The 19,227-nt window shown below is 44.4% G+C and overlaps 1 pseudogene; it reads right to left on the bottom strand.

Moving 5' to 3' along the window:
* Window positions 1-5,173: 5,173 nt before the first annotated feature.
* LOC130141894 (uncharacterized) lies at window positions 5,174-18,369 on the bottom strand (annotated as a pseudogene).
* Between the last annotated feature and the right edge of the window lie 858 nt (window positions 18,370-19,227).

The raw sequence follows: 19,227 nt of genomic DNA on the forward strand, positions 1-19,227 counted from the left end.
AGATTAACTTCATTATACTGCGTATGTCACTCGGGAGTAAGATATTAGTTCCCCAAATATAATCTAACATTTGCCTGGTGGGTTCCCCTTTCAAACCTGACTCACTCACCATAGCCCGTAGCTGAGTTAATAATTTCCAATCTAAGTTAGTGATAGAAACCGTGATATTCCCCTGCGCATCTGGCTGTGAATACGTGACTGGGAAAGCCTCATGCACAATTCCCGCGGCAAAATCGCGTTCACCCTCAAGCATAGCGCTTTCTGCTATCTGCTTCCAGACCTTTTGCCTATTTTGGGCAACCTGAAGACAGTCCGCAAAAGGATTTGTACATTCCCTACTCTCTACCGGGTTTTTACGGTCTATTTCCTCGCTTATGTCATCATTCCCCGACGGAGGGGCTGAGGGATTCGAAGAGGGCAGCGACGGGAAGGGCGACTGGTCCCACCTTCCCGCAGTCCCCTGTTGAACCGTCAGCGTACGCACCGAGGGAGGCAGCGGGCAATCGGGGGGGGGAAGCCGATTCCCCCTGCTGTGTGGCTATTGCAGTCCCGCTTGCAACTCCCAGCCGCCCAGAGGCAGCAGCAGCCGCTCTCTGTTAGGCTCGATGTTGCAAAAGGGCATTAGCGACAGCTTGCCACGGTTTCATCAGTTTTTTAGCTGTTTTATTGTCGGCTATTACTTTGGCAAACAGTGTGTCCCCATAATTACGCCACTCTGGATGCTCAAAAAACGTATCCGGATTCCCAAAATGACCCCTCGCTACCCCATACGCTAATAACCCTGGTAATTCCTTTTTACAATCTATGCCCCGAATGCTCCATTTTTCTAAAAAGCATTTGAGCAAATCATACGTCGCTTGTCTCTCCATATCGTTGACGTGCGGAATTAGACTCTATAACTTGAAAGTTATAAAGTAGGTATGTTTATTGCGCGCAGATGCACGGGGGATCGCTCCTCCACAAGCGTGCATGCCCGAAGTGACGAACCATCTCACATTTTTACAATAAAACAAATGAATATTCAATTAACGCCTATACATATTCCTTACCTAAACCCGCTTACTCTCGCTTCGTATGTTAATTAGCTTATCAGTCCTTTGCCTGGAATGTGGTGGTCTTGCAGGTTTGTAGGTGATTCATGTTCTTGTGACTATCCCATCTTCTCCAGCAAGGAGACTTAGCACTCCCTCCCTCTAGATAGCATTGGAATATCTCTCATCCTTTTCTCATTCTTTTTTAAATAGCCCCTTTGTTAAAGGAAGAAGGGCAGGCGTCTCCCCTTTGTTAGAGGAAGAAGGGCAGGCGTCTCCTCAAGGCTGTGTGCCTATGTGACCAGACACCGCACCCATGACTAGTCACCATACCCACATTCCTCGAGCAGACCTATACAATCACATTCGATGTCCATTGTCCCCATTTCACACTATTTCTCCATATCACCGTCGTCAGCGCTGTTGCAGCCTTTGCGAGACTTCGGCGACGCGTGGCTGGCGGGACCCTCTGTAGGTGCTCCCGGGTGTGGGGACTGTGCCCTTCCGCCTCCTGCGCTGCTTTCAGGACCGGTACCCGATCTCCGTCGACTCGTGGCTCGCAGGTTCAGCCCTCTCTAGGGTCCCTGTTCGGGTGCCATTTGTCGCAATGGAGGGAAGACACAGTCACTCAATATGGGTGATCAGCAGACTTCATTTATTGTGCCTTACAGTCATCTTTTATGCCTTGTTATAATTAGCTCATACATATTACAAAAGTTAAGCTCATTATTGGTTAGTTGCCTAAATACCAAGCCCGCCCCTGCGACGAGCGAGGGAAAGCAAGCAGCCGACTCAATATGAGTGATAAAGCAAACTTCGATTTATTACGGCGCGATTATGTCTTATATACAGTTCCAGTTAATTATGCCTACAAGTCATCTGCTGATTGGCTAAGCTCTAAAGGGTTACATTTTCATACGTCCTCCTACTTGCAGTTTCTGCGGATAGCTAGCTACATATTTTTTTTTTCCTCTCTTGTCTACGCGAATTCCTCAAAGTTATTTACAACATTAGGCACAAGGTCAGTGTTTTTCTCAGCTTCCTTATCAGCGTGCCTCAGCATAGCTGCAAGGCCTGCTTCAGCTAACTTACGCTAACTTTGTTTCACAAAGATCTTTAAGGGAGTCATGGCCATGATCACACAGCCATTCTGCAACATTTCCCCCTTTTTCTCTTTGCGCAAGCAAAACTTGTCCAGTTACACGCTCGATTAATTTTTGAATACAAGAGAGAGCACAGCTTAAACATATAAATCCAATGATAACAATTATTACTATAAGCAACACACTTTGCAACAGTCTTTTTAACCTACCAGAAGACCGCCCTAATAATAGAGCATCATAACTTTGTCCATTAATTATCAGAGGTCCTCGGACACAAGTTGCGATTTTTTGTGGTCGGTTGTCAATTAATGTTGTATCTACTGCTGTTGCCAGGTCCAGGCCGAGGCTCCTTCGGGTGGCGGGTTGTAACACGGTGTCTGCCGATAAGAGTTGGTCATGTCTCCTGGAGGGGGTGTCGTGAAGGTGACAAGAGTCGCAATTGGGGTCGACGCGCTGCGGCTCCTCGCGCTCGGTTTCTCGTTTCCTGTCTGCCGACAGACGTTGGTGCTGTGGGTCCCTCGCTGACAATTTTGGCACCACACTTGACGTTGTCGACATCGGTCACGGGTATGTCCTGGCTTCCCGCATCGATAGCAGGGGAAGTCTCGGCACATGGTGGTTGCTGGCTTTGGGGGCGCGGTAGCCCCAGGGGGGCACAGAGGCGCAAGCGCTGCAAAAGCCTGACTTTGGGCTTGCACTAAATCTCTCCCTACTGCTTGGATTGCTTCCACTAGCAAGGCTTGCTGACCTACTGGCACCCAACTCATTCGCTCTAGCATTGTTTCTACAGAAGAATCTAAGGGCAGGGTTACTAAAATGACTTTGGTGTAACTGTTACTATTCTCCAGAATACACTGGCACAATAACGGCCCTTTCATAAAGTTAGGTATATCTGGTGGGCTCACTGTGGAGGCCTGACTCATTCACTGTACTACGTAACTGACTTAATATTTTCCAATCAAAGCCTCCCAGGTTCCCTGTCTTTGGTTAGCGGCATTCATCTGATACGTTACAGGGAAAGCTTGTGGGGGGTTGACTTGCTCAGCAATATCAAATATTCCCTGAGCAGCTGCTTCTTGTGCTATTTTTTGCCAATTAATGCGTGTAGAACGCACCAGTTTGTTTACTGTATTTTTTTGTTCCTTTTTTTTTTAATTATTTTTTTATTTTTTTTTTTTAGAATTTTGTATTGACTGCCCACTGTTATTTTCTTCCTCAGCAGCACTTTTGTCAGATGTGTCCCCGCCCTCTGGCCCCCCCGAGGCTACTGCGCCGGAGGGGGGGGGCGGAGGACACGAAGGGTCTGGAGGTGGTGCAGTGGGCTCTATAGGTGGTACAGAGGGCACTGTTTGTGATAAAGGGGGTATTGGAATGTAATTTTCACATGGCATAATTTTTCCTGCATTAGGATCTGAGCTTGCAAGTCGGCTTGTTACTGCTGCAGCAAGGCGCTTTTCTGCTTGATATCTTTTTATACAATTAGTTACTTCATGCCATGATTTCATCAATTTTTTTGCTGCCTTATCATCATCTATTACTAAATCCCATAAACAATCCCCATAATTACGCCATTCTTCTACTTCAAACATATGCTCAGGATCTGCAAAATATCCTTTTGCTTTACCTAATGCAATTAACCCGGCCAGATCTTTTAAAGGGCCTACTCCCCGCTTTTCTAAAAAGCATTGTAAAAGTGCTAGCGCTACCTCTTTTTCCATTGTGCACTCGTTAAAGTCCTCTTTGTTGCAGCCTTTTCCCTTGGGTAGCAGCTCACGGATGGCAAACCCCTTCTTGAATTATCCTGGGCTCAAGCATGGATTGGGTACGATGCCAGCATCAGCCGATCTTCTGCTCTCTGGTCGCTGCTACCAGTGCTTCTCCGTCCTCGCTGTCCGGTGAAGAACAAGGTTAGGTGTCCCTGTTCAGGCGCCACTTGCGACGAGCGAGGGAAAGCAAGCAGCCGACTCAATATGAGTGATAAAGCAAGCTTCGATTTATTACGGCGCGATTATGTCTTATATACAGTTCCAGTTAATTATGCCTACAAGTCATCTGCTGATTGGCTAAGCTCTAAAGGGTTACATTTTCATACGTCCTCCTACTTGCGGTTTCTGCGGATAGCTAGCTACGTATTTTTTTTTTCCTCTCTTGTCTACGCGAATTCCTCAAAGTTATTTACAACATTAGGCACAAGGTCAGTGTTTTTCTCAGCTTCCTTATCAGCGTGCCTCAGCATAGCTGCAAGGCCTGCTTCAGCTAACTTACGCTAACTTTGTTTCACAAAGATCTTTAAGGGAGTCATGGCCATGATCACACAGCCATTCTGCAACACGCCCCTAGTTTCTCTTCTGTAGTTATCTGTTCCCTCCTGCAACATTGTTTACCGACCACAATCTTCTTGTTATTGTGTAACAAAAACAGCCAAGGACAGTGTATTTTTGCTTTACTTCAGATAAGCTGAGTGCGATGTGCATTTTTGTCCAGCCAGCTGGACTATGTCTATGTGACCTTTTTCAGCTAGCCAGTTATCCACAGGGAGACAGAGCCTGGTGAAGTGGAATAGCGCAGCGAGCGGCTGCAAGATCCCAGGAGAATGTGACACCGGAAAGGTGAGCCACCAGGGACAACATGGGGACTAATTTATCTAAAGAAGATACCATTGTGCTGTCAATCTGGAAGTTAGTGTTACAGAAGCGTGGAACTACTTTAGACGAGCTGCGGTTAAGACGTATGTTATTGTGGGCCAAGAGACAAGGAATAGAAGTGTCCGCTGTGACTGCTTTTAGTGTGTCGACCTGGGAGGATTTAGGATCGAAACTGTTAGAAGCTGCGGCGAAAGAGGACAAAGAGGAGTCGGGGCTTTTGATTACATGGGGACTGCTTAGAGATACTGTGAAACGTTTGAAAAGTCAGCAAGACGTGAGTGGGGGTGTACCGTGTACCACCCAAACCTCCCCCGGATCCCCCTCCAGACAGCAGACAAGAGGGTGAGGTAGCAGGGGAGGGGGAGAGTTTGTGCCCCTTGCCAGGCGCCACTCCTCAGTGTCCCGAAGCCCCCAAATCTGCCCAACGGCGTCGACCTATGTTCGGTAGCGATTCCGAGGACGACAGGCAGAAACCTCGGCAGACCGGTCCCTGCCTCCCTGATTCCCATCGACATTTGTGCCGGCCCACGTTTCCTCCATTTCTCAGTTGGCGCAGATCATTTTCCAACCTGTGCAAGTAGCGGTCTTGCACACCACCTGGCGTGCAGCCGCGGAACAGCAAGGGCTGCAGAATTTGAACTTTCCACAAGATGATCCCCGATTTGGTAATGGGCCTGATGTGTTGATGAGTACTGGACAGTTTGCCAGCTCTCAGCATCAGGCTCAGTGGTCCACCCTAATGTTAGATCACGTAAAAAATATAGGCATGATTGTTCTGAAGAGAACTGTGTCTCCACAACCTATCAATTTGAAACTGGATGTAAAGACCTTGAATGATGTCCAAAAACTTGCAGGAATGCTGAATTGGCTATGACCTTATTTAGGCCTTACTAATGAACAGATGCAACCTCTTTTGCAACTTTTAAAAGGAGATGCAGATCTTTTAGCCCCAAGGTGTTTAACACCTGCAGCCTTGGCACTTGTGAAAGAAGTCGAACAGTTGATCTCTGTGCAACGTGTCGCGTGTAGATATCATGCTTCCTTTAAGTGGTTTTATTTTAATGGGCCAATCTTCTCCTTATGCTGTTGGCCCAATGGAACCAGGCTTGGGAAGATCCACTGCATGTACTCAAATGGTTGTTTTTGCCTTTGCAGTCTAAGAAAACTGCTGTTGGATGGTACAAATTTGTTGCCGTTTTGATCATAAAAATCTGAAAAAGATGTTTAGATTTGACTGGAGTTGATCCGTCAGCTGTGATTATCCTTGTACAACAATTCTATTTTGAATGTGCACTGTCAAACTCTACTGCCCTTCAAGTGGTTCTTGCCAATTTTCAAGGGCAAGTTCAGTACCATCATCCACCTCATCCACTTTTGAAAATGACTGTAGATCTAACTAAGTCAGAGGTGAGCAGTCAAAGTCGACACAGTATTTACAGATGGGTCTGGAGAAATGGGAAAAGCTGCAGTTGCTTGGAGCAGGATGGGCAGTGGCATTCCCAAATTGTGTATCAGGAAGGATCCCCGCAAGTCATAGAGTTGCGGGCTGCGGCCTTGGCATTTCAATACTTCCCAGGCCCTCTTAATCTTGTTACTGATTCGGCATATGTGGCAGCCCTCCTTCCCAGGTTAGATATGGATGTCCTTGGCCATGTCAACAATCCCAAGCTTTTTGCAGTTTTGACTTTAGTTTGGGAAGAAATTTGGAAACACCATTCTTCATTTTATGTTATGCATGTTAACAGCCATACTTCCCTACCTGGTTTTGTAATTGAAGGCAATGCTAGAGTTGATGCTCTAGTTTCTGTGGTTCTGTCGGTGCCTGTTCCTGATGTTCACCAGCAGGCCATGTTAGCCCACCAATTTTATCATCAGAATTGGTGATCTTTGTATCATCAATTTGGTCAAAAGGGTCTCTCTCAGTCTGATGCACGCAGCATTGTTGCAGCCTGTCCAGACTGTCAAAATGTTACCTCCGTGCCAAATTATGGAGTTAATCCTAGAGGCCTTCAAGCTTTACAACTTTGGAAAACAGATGTAACTCATTACAGCGAGTTTGGCAGACAAAAATATGTCCATGTTACAATAGATACATATTCTGCTGCAATGATTGCTACTGCCCACACAGGTGAGACCAGTCGTGACGTCATTTGGCTCTGGCAATGTGCTTTTTCTGTGCTCGTTGTCCCCCTTGAAATCAAAATGGACCATGGACCTGCCTATAACTTTTAAGTCCGTCAGTCCTTTCACTGTGGGGGATCTCCCACAAATTTGGTATTCCCCATTCCCCCATGGGCCAAGCCATTGTTGAATGCATGAACGGTACACTTAAACGCCTGCTTGAAAAACAAAAAGGGGGAATGAAGGGAATGACCCCAGAGGCATGATTAGAGAAAGCATGCTATGTTTTGAACTTTTTGAAAATCTCTGTTGACCATACGGTGCTTCCCATTGTGCGGCACTTTGTGTCAGTTGGTGATAAGCAACAAAAGCACAAAGGTGTCTTAGTACGCATGAAAGACCCTTATACTGGGCATTGGTCAGGGCCGCATGAATTGTTAACTTGGGGAAGAGGTTATGCTTGTGTCTCTACAGATGAAGGTCTGTGATGAATACCTGCTTGCTGTGTGTGGCCTGAGCTTAGCGTGCCAGACCGTGGGAGCACTGCTGCCACCGATCAACCCAACAACTAATGTGTGGGTCTCCTTAGCACGGCAACTGAACCATTCCTGGTTTGGTGTGTCTCTGGTGCAAGGCAGTCAACCTTTCCACACATGTCTAGTTGGTGTGCCCTTCCACGAAACTGATTTGCAACGTGTGTTAACAGACATTATTGTGCAAAAGCTGAACATGCGATTTCGGCAAAGACTTTGGGGAATGAAGAATCTTACTGAAAACCTTGATATTTGGGATGATTGGTTACCTCTGTATAATAGTAACCCACAAGAAATTGATATTGTTGGCACTTTGAATGCTGATAATTGTTTTTATATAAATGCTAATGTAACAGGAGGCCATGAACCCTATCAAAATGGTGTCCCTTTATATAAACCCACAAATATTTCTGGAACGCCAATTGAACCAATTAATAGGTATTGGAAAAACAGTACTAATTGGTGTAGACATTTGGGTCACTAGCTCTGATCTGGTCCCTACAGGTATTGATTGGCCTTGAAAACTTCCACATGGTGTCTTTTTATTTGTGGTGATCGTGCATGGGACGGCATTCCTGCCAAACCAGTAGGAGGGCCATGTACATTTGGACAACTATCTTTTATGGGACCATGGCACCCGCATAAGTTAACACGTGAACATGTTGATAAGCATAACACACTTAAATGCAATATAGCTTTAGATGAAGCATGTAATGATGTAGTTGACTTATGGGACCGATGGGAACGTATTGCAGCAGCTCTTCTCTTACCCGAAGCAGCAGCAAGGAAAGCATTAAAAGAGTTAAATCACCTTGCTTGTTAGGTAGTTAAGAATGCTAATCAAACCTCTAGTGTTTTGGGATTGTTAGCTGATGATTTGTCACCAGTACAACATGCGGTTTTACAAAACAGAGCAGCTATTGACTTTTTATTGTTGACTCAGGGACATGGCTGTGAGGATTTTGATGGCATGTGCTGCATGGATTTAGGCGCCCCATTGCAGCAACATGTTACCAAAATCCAAGAAAATCTTGGGGTTTTTGGCATTGATTCACTAAATTGGAACCAGTTACTTGTATTGTTTGTTGGCTATTGCCTTGTTTGCTGTCGTGTTTGCAAAGGGCCCTGCAACGCACAGGAAACCTGGTACTAGCTGTTCAAAAACAAAAAGGAGGAATTGTAGGGGTCTGCAGTGGGTCTGCAGATGAGTTAGTTGACCTTGAAAACTTAGTCGTGTACCCTTAAGACAGCCACAAAAATGTCAAGCATGTAAACAGGATGTGAAGAACCGGAACTTAAAACCGCAGCATATGGATGTAATGGCAAGAGCAAATAACAAGCAAGAAGACAGAAAGCCTATCAGTGTCTGACACCTGTACTAAGTTATATAAGCAGTATGACAAAACAATAAAGGCCATTTTGTCTGAACCCAGCCACACTGATATAGTGTTTTTCAGTCCGTCTCGACTTGCGTTACCACACTGGAGAATATGTAAAACTGGTTTAATGATGTTTTTGCCCATTATCCTGTATGGGTCATGTCTCCCTGAAGGAATTAAGAGACTATGATTCAGTGCTGATCTAGGGATCTTCTCAGTCTGGAACAGATTAATGTGGAGAGTTACACTGATTGTACATGTGACATTCAGTTCTTCTACACATGCGCAGTAGATACTGCATTAGATATTTTGGAGGCTTAGAAAAACAGCACTGTTTGTGAACAGAAGTGTCTGGTTGTAGAAACACAGGATGTAAAATTAGACTATGTAACTTGGAGAAGCCTTTGTTGCATGGAATTTCTAGCAATACTATCAATGGCTGGTACATTTTGGGGTCCTTTCAAATCAATGACCCAATGTTTGGGGCTTCTGAAGAAAAGTGATGAGAAGAATAGATTCTTTACTCTGAGGGCTCCTGATAATCTGTATCATATGGCTTTTTACCACAGTTGTATGTTGAAACTTGAATTTCTTTGCTCTGACTGACAGCCCAGGGATCTGGGGGATCAGGTAAATTAATGGGATGTTCACAAGGATGGAGAATTCCGATTAGCATCATGTGTTTAAGCATTCAGTGCTGTCCCTTCAGATCTCTCATGTGGAAGTCCTTATTTAAAGGAGATTAGTATTCATGCAATGCAGCTATTTAATGCTGAAAATTATAAGTTTGATAAGCCTTTTGGTTGACAGTTAAACTGTCCTTAGTTCATTTTGGTAATGTGAGATTTGTCATTCAGTAGAGGACAAATCAAGGATAAAACAGCAATTGAATGACAAATTAGTAGCAGTACTGTTGCCTATGTATACTTTTTAAGTGCTCTTGAATAAAAATTTAACAGCATATAAAATAACTATGTTTTATTCTTACTTTTAGAAATTATTTCTTATTATAGTGACACTTGATAAAATCACTGTAATACTAAAAAGAGTGTTTTCTGAACAGACTAGTGTCACAGTATTTCTTCTTAAGATTGTAGTTATTGCTTTCATTCTCTCAGATTAGCTTTCATTTAGTCCAGGATATGTTCTATACAGAATTAAGAGTTGCCTGGGGAGTGAAGAGATTTGGAGTTGGCTGAAAAGTAAACTTGGAGGATGCATACTTTTCTTATTGCTATTTATTTTGCTGCTATTTTCTTTATTATTTTTTTAGTAACAGGAATTTTCATACAGGAATAAACAAGCATTTCAGTAACCTATCTCAAATAGTTGCTAGCACCAGATGCTTCAGAAACAGATGCAAAACTTTCCCAAGCTCTGGGAAAGGTGCTTACAGAGTGACCAATTCTGAGGTTTCCAATATGCTTCCAGATCGGTTTGTCCTACAGCTGTGTGACTTTTGCGCCTTTCTATCTTAGGATTTTTATGTCCTCTTATTGTTATGCCTTTTCCTTAAAATTTCTTGGGTTTTTTTTCCAAATCTTGCAGAACTTTTAAACTTATAACAGTTTATTGTCAATTAATTCTCTAGATAAGCTGTACATTATATATAAACCATAGACATTCTCCTTTAATTTCTTTGGATCTTTTGTATCTCCTTCCTTGTGTAAGAGGTGTTTGTTTAATCTTCTGTACCATCCATCTCCACCCCCACCCCACCCCCAGCCATCATATTGTTGTTGTTCAGAATATGTCCTCATCTACAGAACAGGTGAGGGGGTTTGTTTAAAGCTGATGTTAGAGTAACTTAGAAGTTAGGCAGGTTTTGTATCCTGTTTTCCATCCATATGCATATATGTGGCATATAATTAAAACTACTCCTTTCTCTTTTTCCCCTAAATCAATCTCTAATATTTGTTGATAATATTTTGATACAGGCTACTTCCTGAAATCAGGTTAAGGAGATAAAAAAGAACGTGTATTTTCTCAATTTCACTACATACAGTGTTCTGAGTTTTCTTGATAGTTTTAATTTAGGATCTTCTCTAATCACTCAGCTTATAGATTGAAGTTAAATGGAGAAGATTGCTTTTATAGTTATTTTTGTTTGATTTCTGAAACTTGGAGATGTAGATTACCTACTTGTTTTGTTTACTTGAAGTTTGAGACTGTGCTTTGCACATGTCCTCGTTACACAGTGGAGATCAAGGGGGTGAGAAAGCATATTAATAAGAGTGGCTTTAAAAATACAGTATTTTATTAGTTTTTCTAAATTCAAATTTATGTATATTGCATACTAAGATTCTAAGGCCTGTGAAATTTAATGATTCTACTTTTGATAATGGCAAAATCCTTTTGGTGTTATTTCTTTGTATCTCCTACTCGATGAACAATACATTCAAAATCACGTGACTCAAAAAGGTGCTCAGGGTATTGTAACTTGGTTTGTTTTTGGAAAATGTTCTTGATGTCATAAAACATTGTTACTAAAACATACCCAAGGCAGTTCTTAAAGAGATTATTGAACATGCAGGCTTAGAAAGGCAACTTGGAAGCTTTGCTCCTTCATGCAGTTTTAAACCCATGGCAAGGATAGCAGATATTTCAAAATAAAGCCTAAATCAAGATCCTAAGATTCTAGATTTCAGTCTTTCAAAACTAATGACTGAAATTTCTGAGTTCAACAAACCAAATCTGTGTTCTGTGTTAATGGCATAGCTTCCTTCAAACATTATCATATCCTAGGCCTTTGCTTTGCAGTTGTTGACATCTGCTCCTTTTTGGTGTTGAATGATGTGATAGCTCAGGGTAGTCTGCTTGAAAAATGTCCTATACTTGTTCTAGTTAAAGGCTGGCAAACTGACATCTGTTTTCTTCTGTATTCACTGGTTTCTAGACATTTGGTAGTGGGACAGAGGAGAAAAGAAGGTGAGAGACAAATGAGACTTGCTGAATGTTTAGCTTGGATTTGATCTCCCAAAGCATTGGAGGAGGGCATAGTCCTCAGTATTGGTCTCTGATCATTCTGCTTACTAAAGAAGATGTAAATACTTTCTATCTGAAAAAGTTTTACTTATTTTACCTATTTTTATTGCATACAAAATGTAATAATGTAAAAGAAATGAGGAAACACATTTGGCATATAGTGAGTGCATGTTCCTGTCCCATCCATCTTAGCCATTTACTCTTCCAGTCTGGTACCTCACGCAAAAGCAAGTGAACAAAAAAGAAATCAGAAGCATCAGTTGTTATTTGAATTTGGGCCTTAGGAGCTAAAAATAAAAATCAATCTAGATTTATTTTTTTTTTTTTGCTTGAGAAGCATGTAAGCTTTATTCAGGTGTCTGTGTGCCTTCAAATTTGCAGTCATATAATCATAGAAAAGTTTGGCTTGGAAGTGACCTTTAAAGGTCTCTGAGCTATGTATGTTCTGCTTCCAGGAACCTGCATGTGGAGCTCGATCAGGGAGCACAAGTGTATTTATCACCCTCTTGTTTGCACTGGTATAGGCTGCAAATATAACTTTATGGGACTTCAGGTACTCTCTCTGGCATAGAAACTAAGAGCGATCACGTCTCCACTGGGTTTACAAAGTTGGGTGTCTGTCCAAATCTGTTGCTTTCTGCCTCAATCTCCCACTGATTAAAAATGACACATTCTTGTCTCAGAGAAACTTTGATAACACTTGTATGAGTGAGTGTGATATTCTAGGGTGCCATTATGATAGAGGTCAATGTATTTTCTTTTATTATGTGACAAGTGTAAGATTTCAGATGTCCTTTATTAATTTCATGGCTTTTAAGTATTTCACTTTCTAAATGATAAGCACACTGTAATTTAGCAATATTCACTGTTTTTACATAAAAATCACTTTCCCTGTTACTAGGTCCAAACTGATGTTTTCATTAAGATATTATGGAAGATCTAGATCTTCTTAGTGTTGTATATTACCCAACAAATGATAGAATCATAGAATGGTTTGGATTGGAAGGGACCTTTAAAGGTAATCTAGTCCAACCTCCTGCAATGAGCAGAGACATCTTCAACTAGATCAGGTTGCTCAGAGCCACATCCAACTTGATTGTCATGGTTTAATCCCAGTTGGAAGCTAAGAACCATGCAGCCCCTTTCTCACTCCCCCCCCCCCGTGGTGGGATGGGGAGAAGAACTGGGAAAAAATAAAATTCATGGGTTGAAATAAGAACAATTTAATAATTGAAATAAAATGAAATATAATAACTGTAATGAAAAGGAAAGAGGGAGAGAGGAATAAAATCCAAAAGGAAAAAAACCCACAAAACAAGTGATGCACAATACAACTGCTCACCACCCACTGATCAATGTCCAGCCAGTCCCTGAGCAGTGACTGGCAGGCCCTGGCCAACTCCCCCCAGTTTATATACTCAGTGTGACATCATATGGTATGGAATACCTCTGACTAGTTTGGGCCACCTGTCCTGGCTGTATCCCCTCCCAGTTTCTTGTGCCCCTCCAGCCTTTTTGCTAGCAAGGCCTGAGAAACTGAAAAGTCCTTGACTTAGTATAACATTACTTAGCAACAACTAAGAACATCAGTGTGTTATCAACATTATTCTCATAATAAATCCAAAACACAGCATTATACCAGTCACTGAAAAGAAAAATAACTCTATCCCAGCTGAAACCAGGACAATGAATGTTTCCGGGGATGGGGCATCTACAACCTCTCTGGGCAACTTGTTCCAGTGTTTCACCACCCTCATCATAAAAAAACCCCAACAAACCAACCAACCTTCTTCCTATATCTAGTCTGAATCTCCCCTCTTTTAGTTTAAAACCATTACCCCTTGCCCCATCTCTACAGGCCCTACTAAAACGTCTGTCCCTATCTTTCTTATAAGCCCCCTTTAACTACTGAAAGGCTCCAATAAGGTCTCCCGGGAGTCTTCTCTTCTCCAGGCTGAACAACCCCAACTCTCTCAGCCTTTCCTCATAGGAGAGGTGTTCCATCCCTCTGATCATTTTTGTGGCCCTCCTCTGGACCTGCTCCGACAGGTCCATGTCTTTCCTGTACTGAGGGCTCCAGAGCTGGATGCAGTACTCCAGGTGGGGTCTCACCAGAGCAGAGGGGCAGAATCACCTCCCTCAACCTGCTGGCCATGCTTCTTTTTATGCAGCCCAGGCTATGGTTGGCTTTCTGGGCTGCGAGTGCACATTGCTGGCTCATGTCCAGCTTTTCATCCACCAGTACCCCCATGTCCTCCTCTGCAGGGCTGCTCTCAATCCCTTTATCCCCCAGCCCATACTGATAACCGGGGGTTGCCCTGACCCAGGTGCAGCACCTTGCACTTGGCCTCGTTGAACCTCATGAGGTTCACACAGGCCCACTTCTCCAGCTTGTCCAGGTCCCTCTGAATGGCATCCCGTTCCTCGGGCATATCGACCACACCACTCAGCTTGGTGTCATCTGCAAACTTGCTGAGGGTATGTTTGATCCCACTGTCCATGTCCCTGACAAAGACGTTAAACAGTACTGGTCCCACTCCAGACCCCTGAAGGACACGAATTGTCACCGAACTCCATCTGGATGTTGAGCTGTTGACCACTACTCTCTGCATGCAACCATCCAGCCAATTCCTCATCCACCGAACAGTCCACTCATCTAATCCATCTCTCTCCAATTTGGAGAGAAGGATGTTGTGGGGGATTGTGTCAAAGGCCTTACAGAAGTCCAGATAGATGATATCCATAGCTCTTCTCTTGTCTACTGATATAGTCACTCCATCGTAGAAGGCCACTAGGTTGGTCAGGCAGGACTTGCCCTTGGTGAAGCCATGCTGGCTGTCTTGAATCACGTCCCTGTCTTCCATGTGCCTTAGCATAGTTTCCTGGAGGATCTGTTACATGATCTTCCCAGGCACAGATGTGAAGCTGGCAGGTTGGTAGTTCCCAGGGTCCTCCTTTCTACCCTTTTTAAAAATGGATGCAATGTTTCCCTTTTTCCAGTCACTGGGGACTTCACCTGACTGCCGTGACTTTTCAAACATTATGGAGAGTGGCTTGGCAACTACATCAGCCAATTCCCTCAGGACTCTGGGATGCTTCTTGTCAGGTCCCATAGACTTATGTATGTTCAGATTCCTCAGGTGGTCTTGAACCTGTTCTTCTATTAAAGAGGGGGGGACTTTGCTCCCCCAGTCCCTGCCTTGAGGTCCATCTACTCAAGAGGCGTGGGAAGACAGGTTGCCAGTGAAGACAGGCAAAAAAGTTGTTGAGTACCTCGGCCTTCTCCTTGTCTGTTGTTACCAGTTTGCCAGTCATGTTCATCAGTGGAGGTAGACTTTCTTTGACCTTCCTTTTCTGGATGATATACCTATAGAAGCCCTTCTTATTATTCTTTGCATCCCTTGGCAAGTTCATTCCCAGCTGTGCCTTGGCCTTCCTGACCCCATTCCTACACAACCGGACAGTGCCCCTATATTCTTCCCAGAATACCTGTTCCTGCTTTCTCTGCCTGTGCATTTCCTTCTTGCCCTTTAGTTTGATAAACTGGTCTCTTGCTGTCCTTTCCTGAATACTTACTCCTGGGGACTGAGAGCTCTCACACTCTATGGGACAACATCCTTAAAGATGTGCCAGCTCTGTTCTGCTCCCTTGTCCCTGAGGACAGTTTCCCAGGGGGTCCTATTGACTAACTCCTTAAACCAGCTGGAAATTTGCTTTCCAAAAATTCAGGGTCCTGACTTTACTCTTTGCCTGTCATATATCCATCAGGACTGCGGACTCCACCAGTGCATGATAACTGCAGCCCAGGTTGCCTCCAATCTTGATATCACTGATTAGCTCACTTGTGTTGGTGACCATCAGGTCCACTGTCGCACCCCCTCTGGTAGGGCTATTACCTGGTTTAAGAAGTTATCCTCAATGCATTCCAGGAGTCTCCAGGATTGACTACAGCTCACCGTGCTGCTTATCCAGCAGATGTCAGGGTGGATGAAGCCCTCCAGCTGGATGAGAGCCTGTGAGTGCAATGCCTCCTGCAGCTGGAGTAAGAAGGCTTTGGCAACAGGCTCCCCTCGATCGGGTGGCCTGTAGTAAATACCAACCACAAGGTTCCCTTTGTTGCCTCAGTCTCTTAATTCATACCCATAAGCTTTCAACCTGCTCATGGCTATTCTTCAGAGACAGCTCTTCACAATCTATCCCATTTCTTGACATAGAGGGAAACCTGTCCAGCCCTCCTTCCTTTCATGCCCCTTCTGAACAGCCTGTAGCCATCAATAGCTGAACTCCAGTCACAGGATTTGTCCCACCAAGTTTCAGTAATGGCAACTAGGTTGTAGCTTTTGAGCAGCACGGTGGCTTCCAGCTGCTGCTGTTTGTTGCCCATGCTGTGTGTGTTGGTATAGAGGCACTTCAGCTGGGCTGTTGGCAGTGTCACCTTTTTAAATTCCCTTTAATCCCTTAATTCCTTTGAGGTATTTCACTGCTGTTCCCCTCTTGGCACCCATTACTTCAGGAACCTCTGGCTCATCTCTCTAAGACTTCAAGTGTGCTCCAGTGTACCCAGCAAGTCTCAGAGCAACAAGTTGAGGACCCTCACTAGAACCCTGTCCCTCTAACCTTGGCATGTTGTCCCTTGACTTGCCACAGGCCCCTCCCCCTTCAAGTCTAGTTCAAAGCTCTGTCAATCAGCCTCACTAGCTCATAAGCAAAGACCCTCTTCCACCTTTGATAAAGGTGAATCCCATCTGATGCCAGCGGGCCTGGTGACATGTAGACCATCCTGTTATCAAAAACTTCAAAATTCTGGCAGTGACACCAGCCATGGAGCCATGTATTAACAGACTGGGTCCATCTGTTTCTTCCAATGTCACTGCCTGCAACTGGAAGGATAGAGGAAAAAAACTACCTGTGCTCCAGATTCCCTTACCAACCATCCCAAGGCCCTGAAGTCTCTTTTGATTGCCCTTGGACTATATGTTGTGACTTCATTGCCACCCACGTGGAAGAACAATAATGGGTAATAGTCTGAGGGCTGTACCAGGCTAGGAAGTTTCCTAGTGATGTCCGTAACCCAGGCCCCAGGGAGGCAGCAGACTTCCCCAAGAGGAGGGTCTGTCTGGCATATTGGACCCTCTGTTCCCCTCAGAAGGGAGTCACCTACCACTATAATTCATCTTTTCTTCCTCATTGAGGTGGTTGTGAAATGGAGGGTAGGCCTTTCTGATCTTGGCAACACCTCTGGTGTAGATGGACTATCATCCACTGACTGGCCTTCCACATCCAGAGCCTCATACCGGTTGTACAGAGGCACCTGGGAAGGCGAGGTAAACAGGGAGGAGGTTGACACACCAGAAAGCTGTGCTGCCATTCAGCAAGACCTGGACAGGCTAGAGTGTTGGGCGGAGAGGAACATAATGAAGGTCAACAAAGGCAAGCGTAGGGTCCTGCACCTAGGGAGGAATAACCCCATGCACCAGTACAGGCTGGGGGTTGACCTGCTGGAAGGCAGCTCTGTGGAGAATGACCTGGGAGTCCTGGTGGACAGCAAGTTGACCATGAGCCAGCATTGTGCCCTCGTGGCCAAGAAGGCCAATGGGATTCTGGGGGGCATTAGGACAAGTGTGACCAGCAGGTCGAGGGAGATTATCCTTTCCCTCCACTCTGCCCTGGTGAAGTTGCATCTGGTGTACTGTGTCCAGTTCTGGGGTCCCCATTTCAATAGAGGCAGGGAACTCCTGGAGAGGATCCAGCGGAGAGGGTTTGAAGTTGATGAGGGGACTGGAGCATCTCCCTTATGAGAGAGCTGGGCCTGTTTAGCCTGGAGAAGAGAAGACTGAGAGGGGATCTTATCAATGCCTACAAATATCTTAAGGGTGAGTGTCAAGAAGATGGGGCCAGACTTGGCTCTTTTCAGTGGTGTCCAGCAACAGGATAAAGGGCAACAGGCACAAACTGCAACACAGGAAGTTCCACCTGAATATGAGGAAGAATTTTTTTATTTTGAGGGTGACAGAGCAGTGGAACAGGCTGCCGAGAGAGGTTGTGGAGTCTCCTTCTCTGGAGATATTCAAAGCCTGCCTGGATGTGATCCTGTGCAACCTGCTCTAGGTGATGAACCTGCTTTAGTAGGGGGTTGGACTATATGATCTCCAGAGGTCCCTTCCAACCCCGACCATTCTGTGATTCTGTGTTGGCCTGCCACCCTGCATGTGGGCTCTCCTCCATTCACTCCTTTCCTTTAAGCTACTGCCTTCTGCCTGGTGGGGAGAGCATACAGGATCCCCTTGATCTCGTGTGGTTTTTGGTGGCTGTTGCTGTTTCTGTCTCAGGGAGGGTGAAGCATATTTCCACCAGTGTATCTCTTTCTCAGACTCCCTGATGTTCCTTAACCTTTCTGCTTCCTCTTTTAGCTCCGTAGCCAGGTTGAGCAGACCATCTATTTGGTCACACCTCACACAGCTGTTCTCACTACTGCAGTCTGTTACTAGTGAAAGGCTCTGGCATGCCCTGCAGCCTGAGACCTGGATGGCTGCATGTTTTTGTGGGAGCTCTGTCTGGGTAGCCACATCCATTCTGGCGAGTGCAAAGGATGTAGCTTTCTGCCAGGTGGATACCATAGCTAAGCTCCTTTTGGGAGGGTGATGACCACCAATTGAACTGACCTTTTGAGCTGGTAGGGTGACAACACCCTTCCATGCAAACTGCCTTGTCACACTGTTTGCTAGTGCTCTTGGTTGCTAGCGCTCCCTAGGCTGCTTTTTATAGGTGTGGGGGTGGCTGTGGTTGCTCTGGCAACACCCAGGCCTTGTCAGTATCTTTTGGGAGAGCTGCCAGCTCCTGGTGGGCGTCTCTGCTGCCCTGGCATTTCCCTGCCCCAGAGAACCCCCCTGTGTGCTAAAATGATGGCTGTATATAAAAAAAATTAGATAAAAATTAAGTATATTTCCAAGTAATTTCCCAGTTTTTGAAATTATTCCCCCCCCCCCCCAATATGGCCTATATTTTATTAAATAAAAGGTTTGACTTTGTGTTTCTATTTTCTCAGGCTTTTTTAATGCTTGAGGGTATTATTTATAGGGCTGTAATTTTGTGGGGTTTTCTGTGTTATGACCACTTAAAAATGCATCCTTAGCGCACTAAAAGGGCCAAGAAAATGTAAACACAAGAACAAGACAGAAACAAATACTTGCAACATGAAGAAAATTACAAGGAGAGAGACCATGTGGCCTATAATAATTCAACTCCATTTAATGGTTCCATTCATCTCCTATTGAAGTAAGGGCATGTTTTACTACTGAGTGTACTGAAAGAAAAATTGAATGTTAAAACCTCTCCTGTAACATGATAGTCACATAACTCTGTTTAATAATATCCATACTAATTTATTTTATTTTTTTATATATTGGGCTGCATTTCTTTACTACCAAATA

The sequence above is a fragment of the Falco biarmicus genome, chromosome W (assembly GCF_023638135.1).
Source record: "Falco biarmicus isolate bFalBia1 chromosome W, bFalBia1.pri, whole genome shotgun sequence".
Taxonomy (NCBI): Eukaryota; Metazoa; Chordata; class Aves; order Falconiformes; family Falconidae; genus Falco; species Falco biarmicus.